The following is a 15,769-nucleotide window of genomic DNA, read 5'->3' as shown; positions in this document are numbered from 1 at the left end:
TTCAGCTCAGGCCATGAGCCAGGGGTCCTGGGATCAAGCGCTGTGTGCGGCTCCCTGCCCAGTGAGGATCTGCTTCTCCCTCTCCCCTCTGCGCTCACGCTCTCTCTCTCTCTTTCTCTCTCTCTCTCTCTCTCTCTCTCTCTCGATAGCTCTCTTTCTCCCTCAAATAAATAAATAAAATATTTAAAAGAAATAATAAAATAATTTGTATTCCTTTTATACTTATTTATATACAAACTTTTTCCTTTATGTTTTGTTGACCTTTTAAGGTTATATAAACACCTAAGTTATATTAATTCTGCATATATTTCAGGGTCGTAAAGACAGTAGCACACATATTTTTCACAGGGCGTATAGTCTGGGCTGAGAACCATATCAGTTTCCTTCTTTTCAAATTCTGTGCGGTGATTCCTAACACGAAACCACTTTTTTTTTAATCACGCAGACATCTAGGTGTCTCCCATAGGCCCGCGGTGGCCTCACAGACCCCTGCCCGCATTGCCTGCCCCCCTCCAGCTAGGGCCTTCCCTGGAGCCAAAGCTGCTGCCCGGCTTTATCAAAGAAAGCTTCAGAGCTGGCAGTTTCCAAGAATCTAGGAGGATTCTTGGTTACAAGCAGCAGAGACCTCCTTGGGCTAACTTCAGCAAAGAAGGAAAGTGCTGGCAGGTCATTCATCAGCTCCCAGAAGGAATCGGAATGTTGGAGGGGGAGGGAAGAAGGAAAAAGGAACGTTGGAGAAGCAGTGCTGGGGAGAGAGCAGGAAACTGGGGAGGTGACAAGGTCCCGCACCAGACCTGGCTGCTCCTGGCCATGGACACCACTGCCCTGGGGTAAGTTCCAGCTCTCCAGGCCTCTGTGTATCTCCCCCTTGAGGTCAAACCCCTGGGGAGAACATCTTTTTGGATGAGCCCGTGTCATGTACTGGTGCTCTGGTGGCCCAGGGAGAGGGGAGAGAAGTCTGTGGGCTACCCTGGCCTGTGGGTGGAGAGGTCCCCCCCTCCCCTCGTCCCTCAGGGGACCAGGGGAGTGCCAGGAGGGCCATTAGCCCCGAGGGTATTCACAGGCAAGGAAAGACCTCTTCTCCATCTTCTGCTTCCTCTAGATTTGCTTTTCCTTCCGTTATCTCTTTCTCTACCAACCTTTGCGTGTAGATACAAAATATTCCGTGGCATGGTGGGGAGCGGGGAATCGAAAATGCAGCAGGCCAAGCAACAGCCACTGAAGGACGTGTGATCCCAACCCCGGCACCGGTAAATGTGACCTCATGAGGAAAAGGAGTCTTCGCAGACGGGAGCAGATTAAGGATCTTGCCATGAAGACATTACCCTGGATTAGCCAGGTGAGCCCTAAATGCCAGCACTAGAGAGGCAAGGGGAGATTCGGTTCCCACAGAAGAGAAGGAGGGAGCGACCACAGAGACAGATGGCAGGGGTGACGGAGGCCCAGCTGCCGCCAGAAGCTGGAGGAGGCAAGGAAGGGATGGTCTCCGGCGCCTCCGGAGGGAGCGGCCCTGCCCATGCCCGCCTCCCAGGCCTGTACTGACTTCAGGCGCTGCCCTCCCGAACCCTGAGACAAGACAGGTCTGTCCGGTTTGTGGTGGCGAACTCATACAGAATATGAAGACAATATCAAAATATTCATACCTTTATTTTTTGAGATTTATTTATTTATTTTAGAGAAAGAGAGCGTGTGCCCACATGGGGAGCAGCGAGGGGCAGAGGGGGCGGGAGACAAAAACCCACGCAGACTCCCTGCTGAGTGCGGAGCCCCATTTGGCTGGATCCCAGGACCCTGAGATCATGACTTGAGCTGAAATCAGGAGTTGGATGCTTAACCAACTGAGCCACTCAGTGCCCCCCAAATATTCATATCTTTAAAACAAATATTCACATCGGTGGAACATGCAATTCTTGATCTTGGGGTGTGAGTTTGAGCCCCATGGCGGGTGTAGAGAGAACTTAGAATTTTTTTTTCTTTAATTAAAAAAATGTTTTAGGTTGAAATAATAAAACAAAATGGGGGTGGGGGGAGAAGGAGGGAGGGAGAGAGAGTAAAGAAAAAGAACCGAAGCCAAGTAGTTGGTGAGCTAATGAAAGCAGTATTAGTCATCTATCGCACAAAGGAGTGAAAGGCAAAAAAAAATTAATCCTGAAAACCATTCTTCTTGGGAGAATAAATCTAGGGTTAGAACAGGGCAGCTTTAGTAACACAATACAAGCAAAAGTAATAATCTGTAAATCCATCTAGAGCAGATATGTTATCTCCTGACAAATGCAGCAGGAGGCCCTATAGGACGTTTGCGTTACTTTACTGCTGGCTGATTTTTGAAAGAGAGGGACGCCAGGGAACACACTGGATGACTCAGGGGACAAATCTGTTTTCAGATAATTGCTTCCTAATGTGCGGTGATGTGAGTCTTAGTCATTCCCATAGCACGTCCGTGTGTGGGGCCAACGAGCGAGCGGGACCAGAGCGCTCCACCCACCACAGTGGCTGGTGGCTGGTGGACAAGAGCTCCCCACGGAGCACGCGGGGTCAAAGAATGCCACTGAGGGCCCCTGAGGCTAGGGCGGGCAGCAGTTCTAGACGCTGGCTTCCTGTCGCGTCCTGTCGCTGCTGTGCAGCAGGGCGCTGGGACACAGCCCACGCACATCTGGGGAGGAAGGCTGCCGGAGTGATGTCACTGGCAGCAAATCACAGCCCTGGCTTCCAGCTGCCAGCAGTGCGAGCCTGGTCCAAGCCAGGGCCGGAAGCCCAGGGCAGGTGGGGGGGGGGGTGCAGCTCAGGCCCTGCTCACAGGCGGGACAGAGGGACAGGCGTGTAGCTGAGATAACAAAGAATGATGAGAACAAAACACTCGGAAAGCATCAGACTGACATAGCAGCAGGGCTCAAAATGAATAGATAGGAATACACCTCTTTTTTTGTTGTTAAGATTTTATTTATTTATTCATGAGAGACACAGAGAGAGAGAGAGGCAGGGACACAGACAGAGGGAGAAGCAGGCTTCACGCTGGGAGCCTGATGCGGGACTTGATCCTTGAGTTAGTCCATGGTTCCTAGGATTTGAGGAAGATGGCTTTGGTCCTGAGCCTGATCTACTGTGGAACTTGGCTGTTTAATCAGTGAATAAATCACCTATGTGCACAGCTTTGTGTCCTAAAGGCGTTTTGCCGGTCAGCTGGGGACACTAGAGAGCCAGGAAGCACCATAAGCAATGCAATAGAAGCAAGCTGTGGCTGCTGGCTGCTAACACATTCATTCGTTCAGCTGTACTTCGTGAAGGCCTGCGTGCTGCTGAGCACTCTTCTGGACTCTGGGATACAGCAGTGAACAACAACCCACCCCAGATCCCGGCCCCCGAGAGCCGGCGTCCTCATGTATGCTTTGGTAAAGTCACGCATACTTGAGTTACTGGAGACACCAAAGGGGGTGGGATCAGATTCATGAGCCTGGAGACTCAGGAAAGAGATGTAGCCCAGAGTTCAGAGAAGGGAAACCTCAGCGACTTAGGGATGCTTTGGGGAGCAGAGCCTTGAAGGGTGGTCAGACTTTGGAAGGCCTGAGAAGAATTGGAGAGAACTTTGGAGGGGGACAGGAAGATAGGAAACAAAGTGAGTGAGCCATGATGAGGGTGAGAGAAGAGAGAGGGCAGGCTGGAAAGGCAGGGCAAGTATGGCTTAGCGGTACTGGCTTACTGCAGGTGTAGACAATGAATGCAGTGTGGACAGTGAGCAGCCAAGCCACTCGAGGTCTGGAGTCACCTTGGCTAGTCCTGCCTGCAGCCTCAGGTCCTCCTAGTTACACTACCTCTTTCCCACTTCTCCCCCACCCCACCCCTACCCCCTGCCTCAATTTCTGCTTTCTGATTCATTTTCTTCATCCCCATCTGCCTCCTCCACCCCATCTCTTGATGGTTCCCTTCCTACCCCTGTTATTTTATTCTCTCACCACTATGCCTCATGAGTGAGAAAAATCAATAAAGTAAAAAATTATTCTGACCAAAGGGGTTCTTAGAGAATTACTACTTACAGAGAATTACCTTTGTGTTAATTCTCTCAAACCAGCCCAGATCTCCCAGGCCCCTGAGCTAGGCTTTGCGTGTGTTGTAATCAGAGCCTCAAACATAACCTCAGAAATAGCTGCTCTTTCAAAACACTAAGAGTATCTGCTAAGGCAACAGAAATGTGAACTTAATTGTTAACTATGCAGAAAGAGGAATAGGAGAGAAAATGCATGGGAATTAGTAGACTTGTGTTTTTCAAGTTGTCTTAACAGTCTTATGTGTTTACAGTTCAGGCAAGTCTTATCTTGTATCATAATAATGGAGGATCTAGTAGGAAATACATATTTCCTCATGCTTAATTGATTCTTAACCCTAAAAGCAAACTTATTCACAAATACTCAGAAAATACAGAAAATAATTGAAGGAAATAAAAACCAACCATCATTCAGAGATGATCATGATAAATTAGTCTTTGCTGCATAAGCAACTTTACAACATCAAGAGCTTACAACCACATACATTTATTTCCTCTTTCCTGGGTCCACTGAGACTCTGAGTACCCGGAGGGGCTTGAGCTCTGGCTGAGTTGGGTTAGTTTTGCTCCCGCATGTTTGCTCATCTTCCTCAGTGACCAGCAGCTCTCGGGAGATACTGTTTTTGCCATGGAAGATCACAAGAATGCAAAAGGGTGAGCAGAAAAATATGACGCCTCTTAAGGCCTTCACTTGAAACTGGCATACTGCACTTCGCCTCACTGGCATGCTGCAAGCACCGCCCGCATTTCATTGGCCAAAGAAAGTCATCTGGCCGCGCCCAACGTCAGTGGGGCAGAGAACCCCGCATTATAAGCAGGAAGAATAAAGAATAATCCAATCTTGCCAAACCACTGTTCTCACGTCAGTATGCTTCCTTCCATTCTTTTACGCTGTACATGGTTAAATGATTTTGTAAAAATAATCTTGTATCTTTTTATATCTTTGCAATCATTGCCTTTTCCCTTGTCTTGTGCTCATCCACTTCTCATCTTCTCATTCCTGCCTGTCTTCTTTTTTTCTTTCTTTCAAGATTTTATTTATTTATTCAGGAGACACACAAAGAGAGAGGCAGAGACACAGGCAGAGGGAGAAGCAGGCTCCCTGCGGGGACCTAATGCAGAACTGGATCCCAGGACCCCGGGATCATGACCTGAGCCGAAGACAGAGGCTCAACCCCTGAGCCACCTAGGCGCCCCTCTTCTTCCTTTTTCCCATCTGCCTTCTTCCTCTGCCGCTTCCCTTCCCTGCTCTACACCCTTATGCTTTATTCTCCCTCTAGGTCCCATAATGTTTGTTTGTTTGTTTGTTTGTTTTAAAAAACCCTGTACCTTTAATTACTTCTCAGAGATCCTGCCCCCAGAGCTCCGGCCACTCTAAAATTTTGATTCCCACACCATTTCAAATTATTGAAAAATACAAATAAAATAATTGCAATAAGAGGGGATCCCTGGGTGGCGCAGCGGTTTAGCGCCTACCTTTGGCTCAGGGAGCGATCCTGGAGGCCCGGGATCGAGTCCCACATCGGGCTCCTGGTGCATGGAGCCTGCTTCTCCCTCTGCCTGTGTCTCTGCCTCTCTCTCTCTGTGTGACTATCGTAAATAAATAAAATTAAAAAAAAAAAAAAGAAAAAAGAATTGCAATAAGAAATTCGGCATTTCCTGGGGCCCCAGCTGCTCCCTGATTGGAAGAATGTTTAGGGATGTCTGGGCAGTCTCTCAGGGCGGCAGGAGGCTCCTGGGGTGAGGCAAGAGCAAGATTCTTGGTCATAAAACCCCCACGTGGGGGATCCCTGGGTGGCTCAGCGGTTTAGCGCCTGCCTCTGGCCCAGGGCGTGATCTTGGAGTCCCGGGATCAAGTCCCACGTCGGGCTCCCTGCATGGAGCCTGCTTCTCCCTCTGCCTGTGTCTCTGCCTCTCTCTCTGTGTGTGTCCCTAATGAATAAACAAATAAAAATCTATTAAAATAAATAAATAAATTAAATTAAATTAAATAAAACCCCCATGTGATGCTCAAAGGGTGCTTTCTGAGGTCTGGCAGTGTTAAAGCAGATCCAGGGGGATGGCCTACCCTACGACTGCAACGGACCTGGAGCAAAGGAAGACACAACATGTCATAAAGACACCGGCCACATATTGAGCCCTTCCCTGAGTACCAGGCACCTACTGTTCCACTTTTGCAGTGACTCTAAAGGAGAGGGCTACCACGTCAGCTCACTCCGCAAGCACGGAGGCAGAGGTCACACCGCCTGCCCGCAGCAGCGGCAGCTGGACCACAGCGGACCGCCCCCCCCCAGCAGGGGTGCAGCAGGTGCAGGCCTTTCAGGCCGTGCAGCAGGTGCAGGCAGGCGCCAGGACAGCTCAGCTCCCTGGCAGTGCTCGGGCTGCTCCGCCGTGGTCGTGGTCGCTGCGGCCTCGCGTGCCTGTGTCCCCTGCCCTGCACCCTGCCCGTGCCTGTGTCCCCTGCCTTGCGCCCTGCCCGGGCTGGGGGAGCATGCCCACGCAGGATCCTAAGTGAGGAGCCTACCCCTGCTCCCTAACCCCGGTTTGAGAAAACGACCCACCAAGTAGTGAACAACAAACAGGGGCACTTGGTGGCTCAGTGGTTGAGCCTCTGCCTTCAGCCCAGGGCGTGATCCTGGAGACCCAGGATCGAGTCCCACGTCGGGCTCCCTGCATGGAGCCTGCTTCTTCCTCTGCCTGTGTCTCTGCCTCTCTCTCTCTCTCTATCATGAATAAATAAAATCTTTAAACAAAAACTAAACAGCCTTGGGAGCCCATGAATTCACTCATATAACTGGAACAACCTAATTCCTCCATGTTTATTCTAGGCCTACTAGTTGCTCATGACCACAGCCTTCCAGGAACATGAACTGTCATTTAAGAGATAAGTTATATATGATAGAATAAGAAGAAATCAGCATGATATTTCATGAAGTTGATAAATCCCATCAGACGTGAGAAATCCTATTAAACTGAGATAATAACAGCTATCATTTATTGCTCATGATCTATGTGCTTCAGATGGGGTATCTCATGTTATCTTCCCCAGAGTCCCCAGAAAGAGGTTCTTTTTTTTTTAAGTGTTTTTTTTTTTTTTTAAAGATCAGATGCTCAGATACAAAGTAACTGCCTGCCAAGGCCAGGCAGCTAGTAAGCAGGAAAAGCCAGGTTGAACCAGGAAACTGAGGTGGCCCAGCTCCTACACACCACAGTCAAAACCTCGCGCGGGGCTTTGCTTGCCTCTCAAGGAAACCGATTCTCCGTCCTGTGCGTCCTTGGGCAGGGGAAAGATGTGCATTGCTTAGAGTTATAAAGAAGGGCCTAATGAAGAAAATGATATTTGATAGACCTTGTGCCAATAAATCAGCCACCAGCTCATCTTCATTAACCACTGGGTAATAGTACTAGAACAATGTAAACAGACAGTAAGACAGTAAATGCTTTATTAAAAAATCTTTTCTTGGGATCCCTGGGTGGCGCAGCGGTTTGGCGCCTGCCTTTGGCCCAGGGTGCGATCCTGGAGACCCGGGATCGAATCCCACGTCGGGCTCCCGGTGCATGGAGCCTGCTTCTCTCTCTGCCTGTGTCTCTGCCTCTCTCTCTTTCTCTCTCTGTGACTATCATAAATTAAAAAAAAAAAAAAAAAATCTTTTCTTTTTTTAAGTTTTATTTATTTAAGTAAGTAATCTCTAACACCCAACGTGGGGCTTGAGATCAAGAGTTGCATGCTGCCCTGAGTCAGCCAGGTCCTCTGACAGTAAATGTTTTTTGAGCTGAAGTATTTTGCTTAACTAAGAGTTAGCTATTGAAGGGTAGGGGTGTGTGTGTGTGTGTGTGTGTGTGTGTGTGTGTGTTTAGAAATGAGGGGGTAGGGAATGCTGTTTGGAGAGCATTTAAATTTGCCAAGAATGAGCCCAGCCTGTCTTGGGGAAACTGTGACAAAGCCAGTCTGTTGAAAATGAAGAGTTCACTCAGTCATTCAGCAAACAGTTCTTGAGCACCTACAATGTGCCAGGCACTGTGTGAGGGGTTAGGAATACAGACATGAGTAAGATACAACCCAGCCTTCAAATGCTTCCCAGTCTTGGAGGAGGGGGTCGGGGGTGGGGTGGGGGTTGGCAGGGAGGGGAGAGACAGGGCAGGCGGAGACAAAGACGTGTGCCATATAGGCTAGACATGTGCCAAAAGGCTTAAGTAGGGTCTGGAGAAAGAGCTGAGGGTGCGTAGAGGGAGAACTGTTGGGGAATGTGAGAGAGAAGTTGAGCAAGGCTGGTCAGGCCTCACCAGGCAGTGAGAGGAAGAGGACAGGGGATGGGGTGAGCAGCGACAATGAGGAGATCCCTGGCAGAGGACAGCAGCTGGGTCATGTCAGTGACCAGGTGAAGCCTGGCCACACTCGTCGGTTGCACAGGCACTCTCGGGCCAGGACCAGGTGCCTTCAGAAATGAGCCTTCTGTAGGACTAACAAGGCAGCTGTTTTCTGTGTTTTCAGGCAACTTCCAGGAAACGCTTATGGCATGCATCTTTCTTTTAACCCCCAGGGACCTTGTCATAGAACAGAATAGGAAAAGTGGTCATGCTCTCACTCTTTCCGCATAAAGCTTCCTTCAAGGTCAGAATTCACTCTATAAGTCTTCACGGAGTACCTCCCACGTGCCAGACTGTGTCTGAGGTGCTGAGGACACAGCTGTGAATAAAATCCCTGACTTCATGAAGCTCCCATTCAAATGGGGGCTGCAGACACAGCCAAGGAATAAAAAAGAGACAGACAAAATGCCAGGGGGTGAGATGTGAGGGAAAGAAAGCAGGGAACGGCGGAGGAGGCTGGGGAGGGCGACTCTGTGTGGGATGCTCTGAAGGAGTGACATGGAGCCAGCACGTGAAGAGGGAGGGGTGAGCCGGTGTCTGGGGGCAGAAGAAACTGTCTGAGGTGGGACAGTGCTCAGTGTGTTCTAGAGCCAGCCAGGGGCCAGCGCCACTGGAGTAGACGAAGCAAGGGAAAGGGGAACCGGAGGGGCCAGGGCTAGCTCCTGTAGGGAGCTTTGGCTTTCCTCCCACCTGAGGTGGGACCGTAGGACAGTAGGAGCAGACACGTGCCAGGTCCAGGGTACCGCGTACAATGCCTTGGGGACAGAATGTGGGAGACTGGGCCAGCCGGGGAAACCAGTAGGAGACCACTGCAACCGCCCAGGAAACGACGATGGTAGCTCGGCCCAGGGTGGTAGCAAACAGACATTGGGAGATGATCTTATTCCAGAGATATTTTGAAATCTGAAAGAATTTGCTGATGGATTAGATGTGAGAGAGAATGACTGGTCGAGGATGAGTCAGACAGATTCCGAGGACTTGGGCCAGACTAACTGGGAAAACTGCCATGTATTAAGACAGGGGGACTTCTTGAGGCTGGAATTCAAAAAATGTGATTTGGGACATATATAATTTGAGGTGGCTATTAGGATACATGAGCCCTGAGTTCAAGGGAGAGGCCAGAGCTGGGGACAGTAGTTATTAAAGTCAGAACAGGCAATTAAAACCATGGGACTGGGTGAGGTCACCCAGGCAGTGGGAGCAGGCAGGGTACGGTCCTCAGGGCAGGGAGGGAGAGGGGAACCAGGAGAGAGTGGTACCTTGGAAGTCAGCTGCTGCCAAGAGGGGAACTAAGCTAAGGAGTATGGCTAACCCTTGGACTTGGCAATGTAGACCAATGGGGACCTTGACAGAAAGGTGGTGAGGGAAGCCTGGTGTTCCCATCAGGGTTCAAGGGAAAATATGGGAAGAGAGGATGAGAAGATGAAGAGTGGACATCTCTTTTAAGGACTTCTGTGTAATGTGCAGTTAAAAATGGAATTGGAGGGGGGCGCCTGGTGACTCAGTGTGACTCTTGATCTCAGGGTTGTAAGTTCAAGCCCCACGTTGGGTATAGAGGTTACTTAGATAACTAGATAGATGATTGATAAATAGATTGATCTATCAATAGATAGATAGGTAAATACTTTAAAAGTGAAAGAGAAGGAAGATATAATTTCACAATGTTAGGCACTAGAAATGAACCTGCTGAGAGGAAAAAATTATTCATGCAGAGAAGAGAAGCAGGGACCCTGGAGGATGTGTCTCTGTTGTTGAGAGGGGAGGAGAACCAGTGCACATGTGCAGGGTTGGCCTGGGGGGTGGGGGGCAGCTCACCGGTTGTCAGCAGACGGCGGTCGGAGGCCATCGTGGGTGGATCTGTTGATGGAACAAGAGAATGTTTTCTTCTTACTGCTAATCTTAGCCGTCTGCTGTTTGTATGTAGTTTGTATGGTGCTGTTTTCACCAATTCTAAGGTGCAACTTTTTCATATTCTAAGACCTATGAAATTGGAATAAATATTTTTTTTTATTTTTTTTATTTACGATAGTCACAGAGAGAGAGAGAGAGAGGCAGAGACACAGGCAGAGGGAGAAGCAGGCTCCATGCACCGGGAGCCTGATGTGGGATTCCATCCTGGGTCTCCAGGATCGCGCCCTGGGCCAAAGGCAGGCGCCAAACCACTGCGCCACCCAGGGATCCCTGGAATAAATATTTTTAAAAAAGATTTTATTTATTTATTCATGAGAGACCCACAGAGAGAGGCAGAGACACAGGCAGAGGGAGAAGCAGGCTCCACGCAGGGAGCCAGATGCGGGACTCGATCCTGGGATCCCGGGGATCACGTCCTGAGCCAAAGGCAGATGCTCAACCACTGAGCCACCCAGGCGTCCCATAAATCTTACTTTTTAAAAAAGATTTTACTGGGATACCTGGGTGGCTCAGTGGTTCAGCACCTGCCTTCCACCCAGGGCACGGTCCCGTAGTCCCAGGATCGAGTCCCACATCGGGCTCCCTGCATGGAGCCTGCTTCTCCCTCTGCCTCTGTCTCTGCCTCTCTTTCTGTGTCTTTCATGAATAAATAAATAAAATCTTTAAAAACAAATAAAAATAAAAAAGATTTTACTTATTTATTTGAGAGCGAGAACAGGAGCACAAGTTGGGGAGAAGGATAGGGGCAGATGGGGATGGAGAAGCAGATGCCCCATTGAGCAGCAAGCCTGACTTGGAGCTCAATCCCAGGACCCCCAAGATTATGATCTGAGCGGGAAAGCTTAACCTTAACAGCTGAGCCATGAGGCACCCGTGGAATAAATCTTAAATCAATGGGCCAGGGATCCCTGGGTGGCGCAGCGGTTTGGTGCCTGCCTTTGGCCCAGGGCGCGATTCTGGAGACCCGGGATCGAATCCCACGTCGGGCTCCCGGTGCGTGGAGCCTGCTTCTCCCTCTGCCTGTGTCTCTGCCTCTCTCTCTCTCTCTCTCTCTCTGTGACTATCATAAATAAATAAAAATTTATTTAAAAAAAATCAATGGGCCATTTAGTTGTTAGTATTTACACTCAACTCTTGAACAATGTGAAGGTTAGGGGGGAAAGACACCCATCCCTCACATAATCAAAAATCCTTGTATAACTTCTAGATCCCCCCCAAAACTTAACTATTAATAGCCTTATGCTGACTAGAAGTCTTACAAATAACATAAACAGTTGAGTAACATATATTTTGTATGTCCTATGTATTACATACTATATTTTTACAGTAAAGTAAGCAAAAGAAAATGAGAAAATACATTTACAGTGCTATGATTTATCTAAAAAAAAAAAAGATTATCAAAAAATGTATGTCTAAGTGGACTCACACAGTTCAAACCTGTGTTGTTCAAGGGTCAACTGTATTCTTTCTCAGCACTGCATACAATAGAGAAGAATTTATATCAGACGCGACTCAGATTCAGGGGACGATGGTTGTCACTTTCCCTTGGGCCTAACTAGACTTGTCTTTTGGGGAGGGCCCTGATCCAAGCAGCGCCCTGCAAATACTGTTCACCTTGTGAGCCAAAGGGGAGATGTCAACATTTTCAGTAAGAAACTCTGGGCTAGAGCTACCTCTCTGGTACAGATGTGGACCGCCCAAACTTCTGAAGAAGGGTGCAGGTGCCTGGAGAGTGGGGGGGAGGCTGGCCCTCTGCCCACACACTACACACCTGTCTGGGCTGCAGACGGTTCTTCCTCAGAGGAATAGGAGAGACCAGGGACGAGGCAGCCAAGTCTCGGCCCACATCTGAACCCGGGCAGTGAGGCCTGACTCAGAGACCAAGTGGTTCCTTCAGTCAGATAAGATCTTGGCCTCAACATCCTGTGCGGTGAAGACAAGGAGAAGTCCAAGGGTCTGAGAACAGGGAACTGTGTCACCGCATAGCTCTTGGGGATCCTTCAGCTTTACCGACCGCTAGCAGGGGGGCTTTTACTTTTTGGGTGAGTACAGCTGGAGCCCCAGTCCCCCTTTTCTGTAGCTGAGGTGTAGGAATGGTTTGGGAGGTTGTCTCTGTCCTCCCAAACCATTGAGGGCTTAGCATACATTGTGGCAGCTGATCACTGTGTGTGCCGTGCAAGCGCACCCAGACGGGCCCCTGCTCTCTGACCTTATGTTGAGTCAGGGAGATGTAGTAATAAAGTAATCATATATGTGTTTATTTATTTATTTTAATATTTTATTTTTTTATTCATGAGAGACACAGAGAGAGGTAGTGACACAGGCAGAGGGAGAAGCAGGCTCCATGAAGGGAGTCCGACGACTGGATCCCGGGACTCCAGGATCGCGCCCTGGGCCAAAGGCAGGCGCCAAACCGCTGAGCCACCCAGGGAACCCCCGCTTGCATTTCTAAAGTGACTCTCATTTCAGAATTAACTGGGCCCAATGGGCGAGGGGGATATACATAACAGGCTGTAGGGCTGGCAGGACAAAGCTGGGATTATCTGTGCTTTAGAGTCCTCGCTCTTGGGACGCCTGGATGGCTCAGCAATTGAGCGTCTGCCTTCAGCTCAGGACGTGACCCTGGGGTCCTGGGATCGAATCCTGCATCAGGCTCCCTGCCTGGAGCCTGCTTCTCCCTCTGCCTGTGTCACTGCCTCTCTCTGTGTCTCATGAATAAATAAATAAAATCTTTAAAATAAAATAAAATAGAGTCCATGCTTTTCCACTCTATCGTTCTCCCTTTCAAAGGAGGAAGATAAGACAGCCTCAGATGCAGTGACCTCAAGAATCAAGACCTGAATCCCTGGACACACCTGCTTGCCGTCATTGGGCTCCAAAGCCAAAAATTGGCCTGACTTTTTTTTTCCCCTAAGAAATAAACACCAAATTTCTTCCTAGAGTACAAAAATTCAAGGAAGCTTCTGATAACGCAGGCACATAGTGGTACAAGGAACACAGCCACTGTAAGATTAGGACTTTGGCGTCTGTGTCTGAATGCGCTACTGAAACAGGTTATTTCTAACACAAGGGCAATGTTGGGGCCAGGCGGGAAGGGAAACTCCTCAAGATGGCAGATACGCCAAATGGCTGAGGTTCCTGTCACCACCTCCACTTGGGACGACAGCTTGGGCAGACCCTTACACCTCTCCTTTGGACTTCCCCAACCGAACCCAATGCCCTTCAAACCCCAGAGGAGGAAGTCACCTTTGACTGGTCGAATTGCAATCCTTCCTTTGCATAGTGAGGGTCACTCTGGTTGGATTGCAATCCTTCCTTCGCATATGAGCCAACCAATAGGAAACCGTTCTGCCTTACAACGTTATGTAAACCCCCGACCACCTTGTCTTGGCGCGACTTCCCCGACTCACTCTCTTTCCCCCGTGAGTTGTGGAACCTCGCCCGAGGGTGCCTGCAATAAAATCTGTTCTTGGACCCTCGCTTGCCTTGGCAGTCTCATTTCCTCTAGTTACTAAAAAACTTAACAGGCAATACTAGTCTCTATTTCGTAAGAAATAGTGAAAGTGAGTTAATAACTCAACATATTGTGCTCACTTGGGCAGCATGTATACCAAAAATTTGAACAATGCAGAGATTAGCACGCCCCCTGTGCTAAGAAGACATGCAAATTTGTGAAGTGTTCCATATATAAAAAAATAAAAATAACAAAACTAATTTGACATGTAACCCATTATTATTATTACAATATTTTTTTTTCTTTGCAAAATCACTACACTTTCTATATTGGATCAGTAACAGAGGGAGCCGAGACTTTGGCGAGTTTTGTAAATAAAATAGATTTTGGCTTCAGCTGGGATAGAAAAAGATTGGATCCCTTGTAGAGCCTGGTGGGAGAGGTGCCAGGGTTCAAGAAATCAGGGGCCTCTTGGGCTCGAGGGCTGGGGGCTGGGGGCTGGGGTCCGGGGGGCTGGGGGCTGGGGGCCAGAGGCTGGGCGTTCTGCACCAAGGCCTTCGCCTTCAAATGCTAACGAAGGTCACAGATGGGAATCAGCAGGCCCCACTACTTCCCGCAGCGGCCCATCCCCGCGGCCCACCCGCGGCCTCCCGAGGTTTCCCAGACCCTCCCTCCTCCACGTTTCCAGATCTGTGCTTAAACCGCTGTGGCTCTTGTCTCTGGTTCTGTGTGGCCCTTGGTCATCTTCCACTTCGAATCCGAAGATGCTCTCCTCGCTGCCTTTCACGGGCACCTGTCATTTCCTAATTTGGGGGGGGGTGATGCAGGTACATGGCGGCTTCTAGCATCCCCCACCAAGCCCAAAGCACCTCTGCGGTGCTCCCAGGGGTGAGGCCTTCTAGTTCTTTGAACACAACGGTCTTGTAAGGTAGGTAGTATTGTCCCCATGGGGACCGAAGACCCAGGGTGAACGACAAGTGACAGAGCCAAGATTTAACCCAGGCCAGGGGGACTCCCTGACCAAGACCATTCCTCCTGACTACACAACACTTCAAAGGTAGGAGAGACACGTCTGTTTTTTAGATCTTATTTTTAAGTAATAGCTACACCCAACATGGGGCTGACCTTCCAACCTGAGATCAAGAGTCCTGTGCTCTACCGCCTGAACCAGCCAGGAGCCCCTATAGGCAGGAGACATTTCTGATTGAAGGACTGATAGGGCAATTGGGTCAGGATGCGAGCGGGCTCCATGGAGGTCCTAAGAGACAGAGTTACTTGACAGAGACCTCAAATCCAGCCTGTTTCAGGGCCACAGCTTCTCTCCCAAGGCCTTGGTGGGACTTGTTCCCTGACACTAACAATCAATAGCTTTCAGGACCCCAGGGTGAGAGCACACTCGGGGCCCGGGGCGAGAGCACACGTTGGCCTTCAGTTCCTGCTCTGACAGGCCTGACCACTGTCAAGTGCTTCTTTGCACTTGACACGTGCAGAATTACTTTGCGGTGGATTGTTAGGAAGCAGCTGGCGTGCCCTCTCTCCCCGGGAATGGTGTGCCGTCTCCAGCACGTTGGTCGAGTCCTGCTGGGCTGCGGAGGGAAGACCTAGTTGACTAGGGAGTAGGGATCATTCACCTGAGATCCGCTCTCACACCATCCACCGAGGTCAGTGCAGCCACAGGAATCATCCCCTGCGTGTGCGTGTGCAGAGTGCTCTCATGGTCTCCTGAGGACCCTTACGCACCTTTTCTTCTTTCCTTGTCACAATCAACCTGTGGGATGTGCAGCTAGGGTAGGATGTGGGGTCCTATCCTGTCACAGGGAAGGAACCTGCAGTGGAGGCGGAGGCGGGCACTGCGGGCTCCGAGGCCCACCCACCCGCGGCGCCACGAAGGGGGACCCACGGCTACTCGGGCACATGGGTCTGGATTTCACACTCAAGTTATGCTGTGCAACTCTAGTTCCCCAGCTCGCAGTTTCTTCCCACCTCTGGGAAAAATC

At 49.7% G+C, this 15,769-nt stretch overlaps 1 long non-coding RNA gene and 1 other non-coding gene across 3 annotated transcripts; both read left to right on the top strand.

Moving 5' to 3' along the window:
• The first annotated feature begins 683 nt into the window (after positions 1–683).
• LOC144290297 (uncharacterized) lies at positions 684–13,968 on the top strand. Of its 2 annotated transcripts, none has more exons than XR_013358038.1 (3): positions 684–830; positions 1,152–1,339; positions 13,109–13,968. It is a non-coding gene; the product is annotated as an uncharacterized LOC144290297 (long non-coding RNA). The 2 variants fall into 2 exon arrangements; XR_013358040.1 differs by lacking the exon at positions 13,109–13,968 and adding an exon at positions 4,634–5,040.
• Positions 13,905–14,009, top strand: LOC144303826 (U6 spliceosomal RNA). The gene has a single exon (XR_013370808.1). It is a non-coding gene; the product is annotated as a U6 spliceosomal RNA (small nuclear RNA).
• The last annotated feature ends 1,760 nt before the right edge of the window (positions 14,010–15,769 follow it).

The sequence above is a fragment of the Canis aureus genome, chromosome 2 (genome assembly GCF_053574225.1).
Source record: "Canis aureus isolate CA01 chromosome 2, VMU_Caureus_v.1.0, whole genome shotgun sequence".
In the NCBI taxonomy this organism is placed as follows: Eukaryota; Metazoa; Chordata; class Mammalia; order Carnivora; family Canidae; genus Canis; species Canis aureus.
This window is presented reverse-complemented; position numbering and strand designations above follow the sequence as displayed.